Raw genomic sequence first — 10,564 nt, 5'->3', positions numbered from 1 at the left:
GGAACAGACTCAGTGACAGAACGAGTCACACAACCCCAAAATTATAAAATTATTTTAGTAGTTTATTTAAGGCCTGACTCAACTTTCTGAAATCAGTCTAATTTTTTCCATTGACTTAAGAGGCTTTTAAAAGTTTTTTGAAAGTACTAATCAGAATGCGGGTCTTAGTTAAACAAAGTGTCTCTATAATACACAGATATAAATACTAGGATTATCTATACAGAAATGCAAAATTACTCTTTGATGCTGTGGTTACTGACTCTAAATAACATTTGTACTGGACAAAAGTAAACAGTGAAAAAAAAAACAATATTGAGAAATCTGCATTCAACTGTCTGTTTTGCCATTAATTTTCAGGTGACATGCAGGAAATTACTTTTGTTTTTGCATCTGGTGTTACTCATACTACTGAGGCTTCTCTGTGAAGCCTGTGGAGAAGAAATACTACAAAATCTATAGTTAGATAGGTTAAGCCTTAATGCTTATTATTTTTCAATATTTAAGGCAAATAAGTCTTTGAGAAGATGGAAAACAGCACCAAAAAGAGAATATTGTTCCATATATATGCTTCTCTTTACAAGAAACAGGTACCATATCAGTGAAAATTCTACACCTCTACACCTCTGCCTAAATCACCAACAAAGTGCCGATTTATGATGAGTGATTTACAGCACTTTTTTCTAGGGAGAAATAAAAAGGTGTATGACTCATGCTGCCACAACATATCACTTCCTAAACATAGAAAACTAGACTCTCTCTCTCTCTCAAAAATCAAAATTATTTTTATCTTCACATATGCTGGGAAATTTAGAGAACAATAAAAGCTTTCAGAGACTGTGTCATTTTTGAAGGAGGAGTGGAGAAATTCCACTGACTTATCTTTTCTACCTTCCACTTATAACCCAATCAAACTGATTTCTGTGCAACTAACGCTCTCTTCTTTTTCAATGCAAAGATAAAGAAAAGCTGGGATGGGAACCTCAGACAGAAAGTAGTGGGAAAGTGGTAAAAAAGAACAAAAAGAGAAGGAGAGAGAAGGAATGTAAGGAGCACATCTTTCATATACAAACAGATGAACCACAAGCAGTGAAAACTCTAAGTAAGGAAAAGATAGCTAGGGTAAAATTCTGATTTCAGTTGGAAAAAATAACATTCTTGCACTTGAAAATGGGATCAATAATTTGTATTGTGGAGCTTATAATTAATCCAAGGGCTTTGGAAGTTTATCATGATATCCAGAGAAAGACAATCCGTATGGAATAAACTAGTGCTCTGATATAAGCCACGCAACATTAGTTAGCCTAAGACAAATGCACAAAGCAGGAGAAGGGAAGAAAAGAGAAGAACATATTGTAGCTTGATAGTGAAATGAACAGAAGGTAATGAAGTCATCTGAGGCTGTGGGTTATATAGCTATTGAAAGTATAATGGCTTTTTGCATTTGAATTTTATTTCATTTCTGTGCCATAAATGTAATCCTTAGCTGAGCTTGTAGAGTATGTCCAATATTTGATCTAAAGATTTTGGCACTAATTGAAAAGAATTGTTCACTTTCACTTGTGTGGACTTACTTTATGGACTTTGCAGAGAGATTTAAACTGGTAAGAAAGTAATATCTGCCAGGACATGATACATTATGAGCTATGTATTCCTTGCTATAGGACTGAAAGGATCTCCTGAATAAATTTCTAGGTCATCCTTTTATTTTAACAGGCTTTGAGATAGGTTTAATGTAACTAAACCATGTCTGAAAGATGTTTGACAAACTTGTCTTTTAAATTCTCTGCAAGGTGTGGGTTACAGTGTTTTGATAGGTTTCAATATAAGCATAACAGCATATATCAGAAATGCTTTTCTCAAATCTCACCTAAAACGCCACTTTTTATAAATGAAGTCAACTTCCACTTGTTCAAGTCCAGTTTGAAAACAGTGGATTTTTTTTTTCTTGTAACAAAACTTTTAACATGCATTCAAGAAACAGACAAGGATAGGAGGATTTGAAGCGTGGAATAATTCCCATTGAAGGAGAAAGCCAGTTACTTAGAAATTAATAACCAGGAAATTAAAGAAGGCCTCAGAGTCATGAACGACTTGCAGAAGGTGCTCTGAGAATGAGGAATGCTCTTTCTGGAGACTGGAGGAAAGCCTGGTATCTGCTGGTGCAGCACAGCTAGATGTCTTTCTCATTCTCACAGGCTGGAGACAGTTGTTCTCAAAGTCAAGGCTGATCTAAAATAAATTCATTTTGTGGACTAAGCAAGAATAAGTATCTTTATTTACTGTCAGGAATAGTCTTCTTTAATTTATAATTGTGATATTTTCAGTTGATCCTTGAAGAAAATTGGATAACCAGTTTTGAGAAATAGTAACAAGCGTATTTGACACTTCCAGTCATTGAAGTGGGAATCATATAAAAGTTGCATCTGCCAGTTCAAAATAGTTTCGAAAGGATTAACTGAAACCATATTATTCTCAAATCTATTAAAAGAAAAAGTTGTTTTAAAATTAGTTTTAATGTTCCTAGAATTAACAATAAGCAAGATTTGTCCACAATGACCATTTATTCACGTGGAAGTTAACTCACCTTGAAATGCATGGAACATCTCATCTGCAGAAGGAGTTCTAGGAAAAGATGCTATCACATGTGAAAAGATAAATAGCTATTTAGGAAATCCTGAAATAGTCACATTTTGTAGTTTTGTCTAGAAAGGGATCTGTAGGTTCCTCTAAATATCACAGTACCTTACATAACTGCACCTGTTGATATACATGAATGACTCAGAAAATAAAACAAAATTTCCAGAACTTGAAGGCTCCTAAACTTGTTTCTATATAAAGACAGAATCATCATCTGTATGATATACCTTTTTTACCACATTGCGTATTTATTTGATCTTGTTTAAACCAATGATTTGCCCACAACTCCTATAGTAAACATAATCTTACTTCTTTCACTACAAAGCTAATTGGGTGACAATCTCACTGCATCATAAAATTACCTTCATTATCTCAAGTCAATTAGTGGTTGATTTATCAATTACTTTTGTCACTGATGGTTCCAGAAGCATTCTGCATTGCAATGTGGCTCAGTTTAATTACATCAGTCTATTAGCACAAGCTTTAAGGCACTCAGCATCTCTGGTGGTTAATAATAATAAACTATATGCAGGTTAAAGTTGGGAAGTATAAATTAGGACCTTGAAATGTTAAAACAGCTAAGCAGAAGAGTATAATGAAATACACATTCTGATGCTCATGTATTTATGTTGCAGCTCTCACTTATTGCACTTGATATGTCTTTCACTGTTCTAATACTCCATAGGGTTTCTACTACTGTGCACCAGACATCTAAGGAAGATGCACAACAAGAAGATCATGTTTTGAAAGAAAGATTTCAGTATCATGACATTTAACTACAAACACTAAAGGAAAAATCTTTTTATGGGATACAACAGTTATTAGCATTACGCATTCCTCTGGTTAAAGAAAAAGTGTGCTTAGATAAATTCCAGGCAGCCTGATAATTTACATGAAAACATTACTTTTTGTTTCAATTTTCTTTGTGGATTTTTATTTTTTTTCTGAAACATAGGCTCAGTAACATGAAAAACTGAATGCTCACGGCTAATTTCAAAAGAGCCCAGTAAAGCCTCAGTAGGTGTTCAAACCTGCTATTGTCCTATCCATCACACCTGCAGAGACCATTCTTGTAAATATCTCAAAGCAAGCTATGGTGGAAGACCAATCTTTTCAAGCTGATGTCTGTGCATGTTGTTCTAGACTTAAGAGGTTCCTGCTATCAAGCTCCAGTTGGGTGTATCCAACTGTTTTGCACTTGTATATTAACTGAAGAATTTGCAGAAGCATTTCAGTGGCTCATCTCAGGAGTGGATGCTTACAACTTTCTGAAGGGTTATCTTCCTTTCTCTAATTTACAGATAGTATTCACAACTTTATACTTAACATTTAATTAACTATTTTATGCATGGGCTCAGAGAAAAAGGCACCTTTGTGGCAATGGTTCATAAGGAGACATTGCACAAATCTTTTTTTATTTTAGTGGATTAAGTTTATGTTGGAATATGCAAATATTTAGACTTCTGGTATTTTATACTTCACAGCTAGAGCCTAGTTTTGATAGTAATTCAGCTCTTAGTAACATGTCCTGACATTGGCCTAGTTGCTGGGACCTGAGGCAAATTTGGCACCAGCTGAGCTCTACTACCACACAGGAAGTCAGATGACTTCTCTTCACTTCTTCCCCTGCTCAGCATTTCTATATGATTCTTTTATAAGCTAATCCATTCTCTTGTGAAGAACTGAGTCCTCTATGTGGCTTTTAATCATAAAAAAAATTGGAGTTGGGTAGGAGGAAAAGAAATGGTAACGTGGAGGCGAGACATCCATCTTGCTCTCCACAGCATTCTGCTGTTAACATGTTTCCATAAACTGATTAGTCATAAATTATTAATGTCAGCTTCACTGAGATAGAATGTACCTTCTTTATTGAAATCTGTCTCCCAGGCATTCTGGCAGTGGTTTTGACTGATAAGACAATAGTAGCACTATTTGCATAGCCATGCTGGCACCTGGCTGCATAGCTAACTTACTGTAGTGTTGACACAATAGCATATGATATATTCGTGCCCGGCATAATCTTGATGGCCCACAAACAGTACTTCGGGATGAGAAGATTATAAATAAGTCTCAGTTTTAAGCTATAAATCTTTTGCTGTTGTTAATACATAGTTTTCATATTATACCACCTAGAAGAAATGAAGTTCATTTTGGTGTGCATGAAACAGTTGCAGAATGTGTTATGCTAGGAAAGCAGCGGCAGAGAAGAGCAAATACAGAAAAACAAACAATTCTGGGTTTATCGCATCAGGATATTACTGCTTGTAACTTTTTTTTTAAACTGTTATCATAGATACAAGCACCATAGAAACTCTTTAAATTCCTAGCAACACTGAATCATTATTATTTGACTTCTGTCTTAAGACTGTTACTTCATTTTGCCTATGTTTTTACAGAAATGAAGATGTTCTTACAATAGTCACAGCTCTACTGAAGATAAATCCCTCCTATTTCTCACATAAGACAGGCTGTCTTGCATTAGAAAGAGATTCTTAAAAATGAAACATTAGAGCCAGTCAGAACTAAGCAATATTTTTGGCCAGAAAGTGAGATTTTCATAAAAGTCTTAAAAATTCTATTAGGTGGTGGAAATTTTGATAGAAATGCTTGCAGAAGTTAATTATCCAGCATCAGTATATTTTTTGACATCAACATTTTGAGGTTTTTATCTCAAGTACTTTTTTTCCAGAAAGAACATCACTAGCACTGTCTCCATAGCCCCAGTTCTCCAATTCTGTTGGGAGAGTTTTGAAGACCACAATTAATTGAGTTGTTAAAATGTTCTAGTAGAGAGAAGTGATACACTACTTGAAGTTCTTCTACTATTGGTTCAAAACCCCTTCAAAAAATAGCTCTCGGCATTTTAGCACTAACTGAAAACAAGCAACAGGTGAGTCTGCACCATTTTTATGTCTTTCCAGTCTATTGTTTTGTACTGAGAAGAGATGGTATTTGGGGATTGTTTATAAACTTAAAAAAACCCAGAGTTACTAATGGGTACTAGGCTTCCTGTAGTAAATTAAAAGTAACGTAACCCAAACCAAAGAACTATACATACACCATTTACTCTTGGAAATCAATTTAATTTAGGAACATACAACACATCTGGAGAAATATGTTTGCCTACTATAAATTCCATCAATATTTCATTGCTGTGACCATTGAAGATTGTATACAGAGGCAATATTGTTCCCTTAGTAACAATTTAAATGCTGGTAGTCCTTTCTCTCCTTTGTGTTAGCAATGATGAGGCGGGAATGCAACTACTGGAAGGCTGGAGAGGAAAACTGAATTATTTTCAGCAACTAAGATTTATTAGATATCTCATCAATTTCATTTTTTTCAGGTTTTTCACATTAAATATGTATGTGTAAATATATACAAATCAAACACATACACAATTTTTTGTTAAGAATTCTTATTTTAATTTAAATATATACTATAATTTTGATCTCAGATGCTCAGAAAATATCTGGTGTTCATGGAGATCATATACTTATATTTTGGGGTTATAAAACGACTCAAAGATGATGTCTCTTGTATTTTCAGCATGTAGCTACAAGCTGTATTATTTCTCTCTTCGAGAGTTTATTTTTTAATATATAGGAAGAGTGGTTGAAACTGGAAATGTGGTATCATTTGGGCAGAAGATTTGTACAGATCAAATACACATAGGTAGACAGCTACATATTTTTCTTAGGCCTCATATCAAAGGTATCAAGTAAGAATTTTGTGTGTCAATTTGCTGCTGTAAGACTAAGTAGATAAACTTGCTGGGAACTTGTTTGGTTTTCTACAAAGTTATCTACCAAAATCTCAGTTATGTTCGTGATGCAGATCTCTGTCTGCTGAAAGGTGCTCTGACTATGACTTTCTTTCTGCAAGGCCATAAGAACAGACTTTTTCAGAGTGAAAAAGCCAATATCAAATTGTGATACTTACAGTTCATTGTGGAAGAGAGAAAGGGTAAAACAGAAAAGAACTTGAAATAATTTAATTGTTTAAGAACAACTTCAGCAAAATTCATGTGCTTAAATCTCACAGTTGAATCAATAACATTCCTGTCTTTTTAGTGTCTGAGAGATTATGATCATTTCCAGTTTTTTTTGCAGCAATGTTACAGGGGCATGTTGACTTCTTATACTCTCCGTGTTCAGAGTTCAAGACAGCTGGATAACTTGGCACCTAACTCGTGCTTCAATCCAACTCAGATACACAAACCAGCTCATGCCCAGAACCTATGCCTGAAGAACCTATGTGAAAGACGTATGGTCCGAGTATAGCTGATACATGCCGTCAGCACTAATCAGCAGAAAGCATGCCAACTTTACATGGAGGTCATAACTGTATCTCCTTAACCAACTATACCACATGCTCAGGAAATGGGAAACCTTTCCATTATGTGTCTTTTTCAGCCTGAAGAGACACACTCCATAGCTTCAGCGCTTCAAAAACACATCCTAACCATCACCATGGAGCTAATACCATGCTGAGAGTACGGTCTGCCCTCTGTTTCAAGCAGATCCTTGCACAGCTTTAATGGACTGATGGATCCAGCTCTAATGGACTAATTCACAAGACCAGAAACAACCTGACCTTGAACATACAGTCAGCTGGTTTTAAAGGTCAACCATTGCTTATGCAAAGTTTTATCAAGCTGTTATATGATCATATATATCATATAATAGATAATAAATAAAGCTTCAAAACCACTTTTATGTAACTGTTTCACTGCAAGTAACACGTAAAGTACTGTTACCTTATATTGTGCTGAACAGCATATTGTAAGAAATGAATGACGTTAGTTCACATGAAGTTAATGTTATTTTACTTTATGTCTAGAAATATTTTTGTTACCAATACTTCCAATTTGTAAATGACATAACTTTAGGAAATAATGTAAAATGAGTGTCAAAATCTGCTAAACATGCATTCCTGATACTACCTTCTCAATTTACTAAAACACTAAGACAAAGACAATATATTATGTGTGAAGCTTTTTTTGAGTCAAAACCCAAAGTGGAGGTCCAGGACTTTTAAGAATATTTTTTAGAAAGAAATAAATCACTCTAAAACATTTATTGTTAGTACAGCTTACAAAAAGACAACACAGATGGTAATGTTTAGGACAGTTGGGAGTCTGATGGGAAGTGAAGTGTCATTTATTTGCCATTTCAAATGCAGAAGCAAGGTAGCAGGGTAGTAGGGTCATCAGAGAATGGACCACAAAATTATGAGTCTAGAGATGATAAAGAGTTTTGGTTTGTTCTACTTGCCATTCTTGTTACAACTGCATTTCAAAAATAGATTCACATGATGCTATTTTCTGTACTTGTAGCAATTTCTCATCAACAGACAGCCAGGAAGTAGGTGGGAATACAAAACATTTTATGAAATGTAGAAAGGTCATTGTGCTTGACATTGCTGCTGTTTAAATGCAATTTTCAGAGAAGTGCACAAAGACAGTAATAGGTTAAGTTTTCTACCCTTTATTACAGTTGGACAGTGAAAGCTTAAGCTAGAACCTAGCTATGAGAACCCCTTAGTGCTACTCCCAGCTCTGCTGTGGAGCATGACTCCAAGGAAATCATAAGCATTGCTGGCATGTACTTCAGCTTCACTAGCTGTTAAAAGTAAGATCTGAATTCTGTGTAACTAGAATCTGAATAATGATCAGAGTATCACGGAAACTAAAAAAAAAAAAAAAAAAAAAAAATGGGAAAGGCTTTTTTTGTTTATCAGTCCATACCCTAAAATTGTAGAAAAGAACTTGGGAATCAGGTTTTGAAAAAAAAAGAAAAGATGAAGCAAACTGAAGATCTTAGAGTCAAATGTGTTATTAAAATGATTACTCTTATCAAAAGGGCTACTTAAGCAAGAGAAAAATGTTATTTTTAAAAAGGAAGTTGATAGAAAATCTCAAATTTTATTTGAAAATGGAAAGGTTGCAAGCCAAACATTTATTCCTTAGAAACAGAATGTCAAAACTAACTTGGTATCACATTCAACTATGTTCATCCTGCCTACAAAAATAGATGCTGCAGTGTGTCTCAGGATAGCTTGAAAAAAAAGAACTGCTGAGTGCAGTAATACAGCAATATTTAAATTTAATGAATGAAAATATGTATTTAGCTTTGTTCCTATAATACAAGAAAATAGCACTTGTCAGTAATACTTTTTTAAGTAGTAAAGGAAGTTGAAATAGAGAAAAATATGCTCTGCATATCTGGTCTTACATTTCAAAAAGTAAAGACTTTTACCCATTGCTTTTTACCACTGAGTTCCTCTAGCTTCTTCTTCAAAAACAGGTACTATCCATGCTATATTGTTTTACAGGTTCAGAAGAAACACAGGTTTAAAGTATTTGCTGTTCCTCATTGGATTTAGATTGTGATAAAATGTGAATTACTCAGGAAATAAATAGTGCACCATATTAAAGGTCATAAGAGTATGAGGGCTGATAGCACTGCATGCTGGGAGGGGAAACGATCTATAATAAAGTTGGTCAATAGGATAAGCAAAAAATACAACATACTTGTATGCCATCAAAACTTCATGGAAGATTTTAAACTAATAGAAAGTACTTTGATGAAACATTAAATGTTCACTTTAATCACTACAAATCTAATATTTGAGCAATAGCTTTTGTCTTTGAATCTATTATATCCCTTAAAAAGAATCCCAGTGCATATAATTAGTCTATTTTTCAGCCTGGCTTTTAAAACATTTTTCAGAAAAACAAAACAAAAAATATCCAGCTGAGGTGCACAAAATGTAATGTTAAGAAAGCTACAGTACATTCATATCGTAGCCAGTTTGAATCTCAGTTTTAATGGGTACACTGAGCCACATCACTTAATCTAAAGAATTGATTACAAAATGACCCTCAATGTACTTGTTTATTTTTAGGAAGCTGTTTTCAAAGTCATAGTGAAAAGAGAATGGTTACATTTACATATGATAAAATAAGGCATGGACAGGGTGCATGCTGAGTCCGGTATCATGTAATGCATACGAATGAGATAGAATAATACAAACATTAAAATGTTCTTCATGTCCTCCTTTGTGTACTTTGAACCAGGGTCAACCAGAGATTTAGGCATTAAAATCCCATTATGAGATGAGAATTCAGAATTTTAGCTATTGTTTTCTTTAAACAAATCAATAAAAAATGACCAGGCTTGATGGCTGCAAGGAACTTTTTGGAATTACAAATGAACTTAATCAGACATGCTGCCACTCCAGGAAGGGCTACATCAAGGTCAGAATGGCAACAAAATAAGTGTGTAGTAGCAGATTGTCTATCATAGCATCAAACTTAACATTTGGCTACCATGTTAAAGAAAAAAGGTAGGGCTTTGCAATGATGAATGTATTCCTTCAAACCAGGGGTTACCTGTTTTCTGCACCACTCTTATGAATCACAATTCATGGAGTAAAACCCCCAACAGAACGCAACACAGTAAGACAGTTAAGCTGGTCGCTTTGTGCAAATACTTTGTCTTTGGTGTTTCCTGACTCTCTTATCCCTAAGCAAGTTTTTTGTTGGGTTTTTTTTTTTTCTGATTTCTTTGAATTTTGCTTCTGTGGTTTCTAATATATTTTCCAGCAGAACTGAAGGGGCAGCTGCACTAAACTGAGAAGGAACAGCACATTTAAAAGAAATGCTTATTTGAAACAATACTTGAGTAAAAAATTAAACCCCACTGTAACATGGTTCTATTGATAGCAGCTGTTTTTTCAGGATTGAAAAGTTGGTATTTAATTTTTGTATTCCTTTAATTCTGAGTGCATACATTTTCATGGTACTTGTGCATTTTACTAATATGACACTGATGAGGCAAAGCCTGCAAATAGATCTCAGTAAGATTAAAATTCATGCAGCTTGTCTCCCTTTTCAAAAACATTTCATACTTTACATTAGCAA

The 10,564-nt window shown here is 34.4% G+C and overlaps 1 long non-coding RNA gene across 1 annotated transcript; it reads left to right on the top strand.

Moving 5' to 3' along the window:
* Positions 1–3,582: 3,582 nt before the first annotated feature.
* Positions 3,583–7,617, top strand: LOC121092000. The gene is made up of 2 exons (XR_005829134.1): positions 3,583–5,527; positions 6,795–7,617. It is a non-coding gene; the product is annotated as an uncharacterized LOC121092000 (long non-coding RNA).
* Positions 7,618–10,564: the final 2,947 nt, after the last annotated feature.

This window comes from Falco naumanni, chromosome 7 (assembly GCF_017639655.2).
Source record: "Falco naumanni isolate bFalNau1 chromosome 7, bFalNau1.pat, whole genome shotgun sequence".
NCBI classification, from domain to species: domain Eukaryota; kingdom Metazoa; phylum Chordata; class Aves; order Falconiformes; family Falconidae; genus Falco; species Falco naumanni.
Note: the sequence above shows the minus strand (reverse complement) of the source record. Positions and strands in the feature narration are given on the sequence as shown.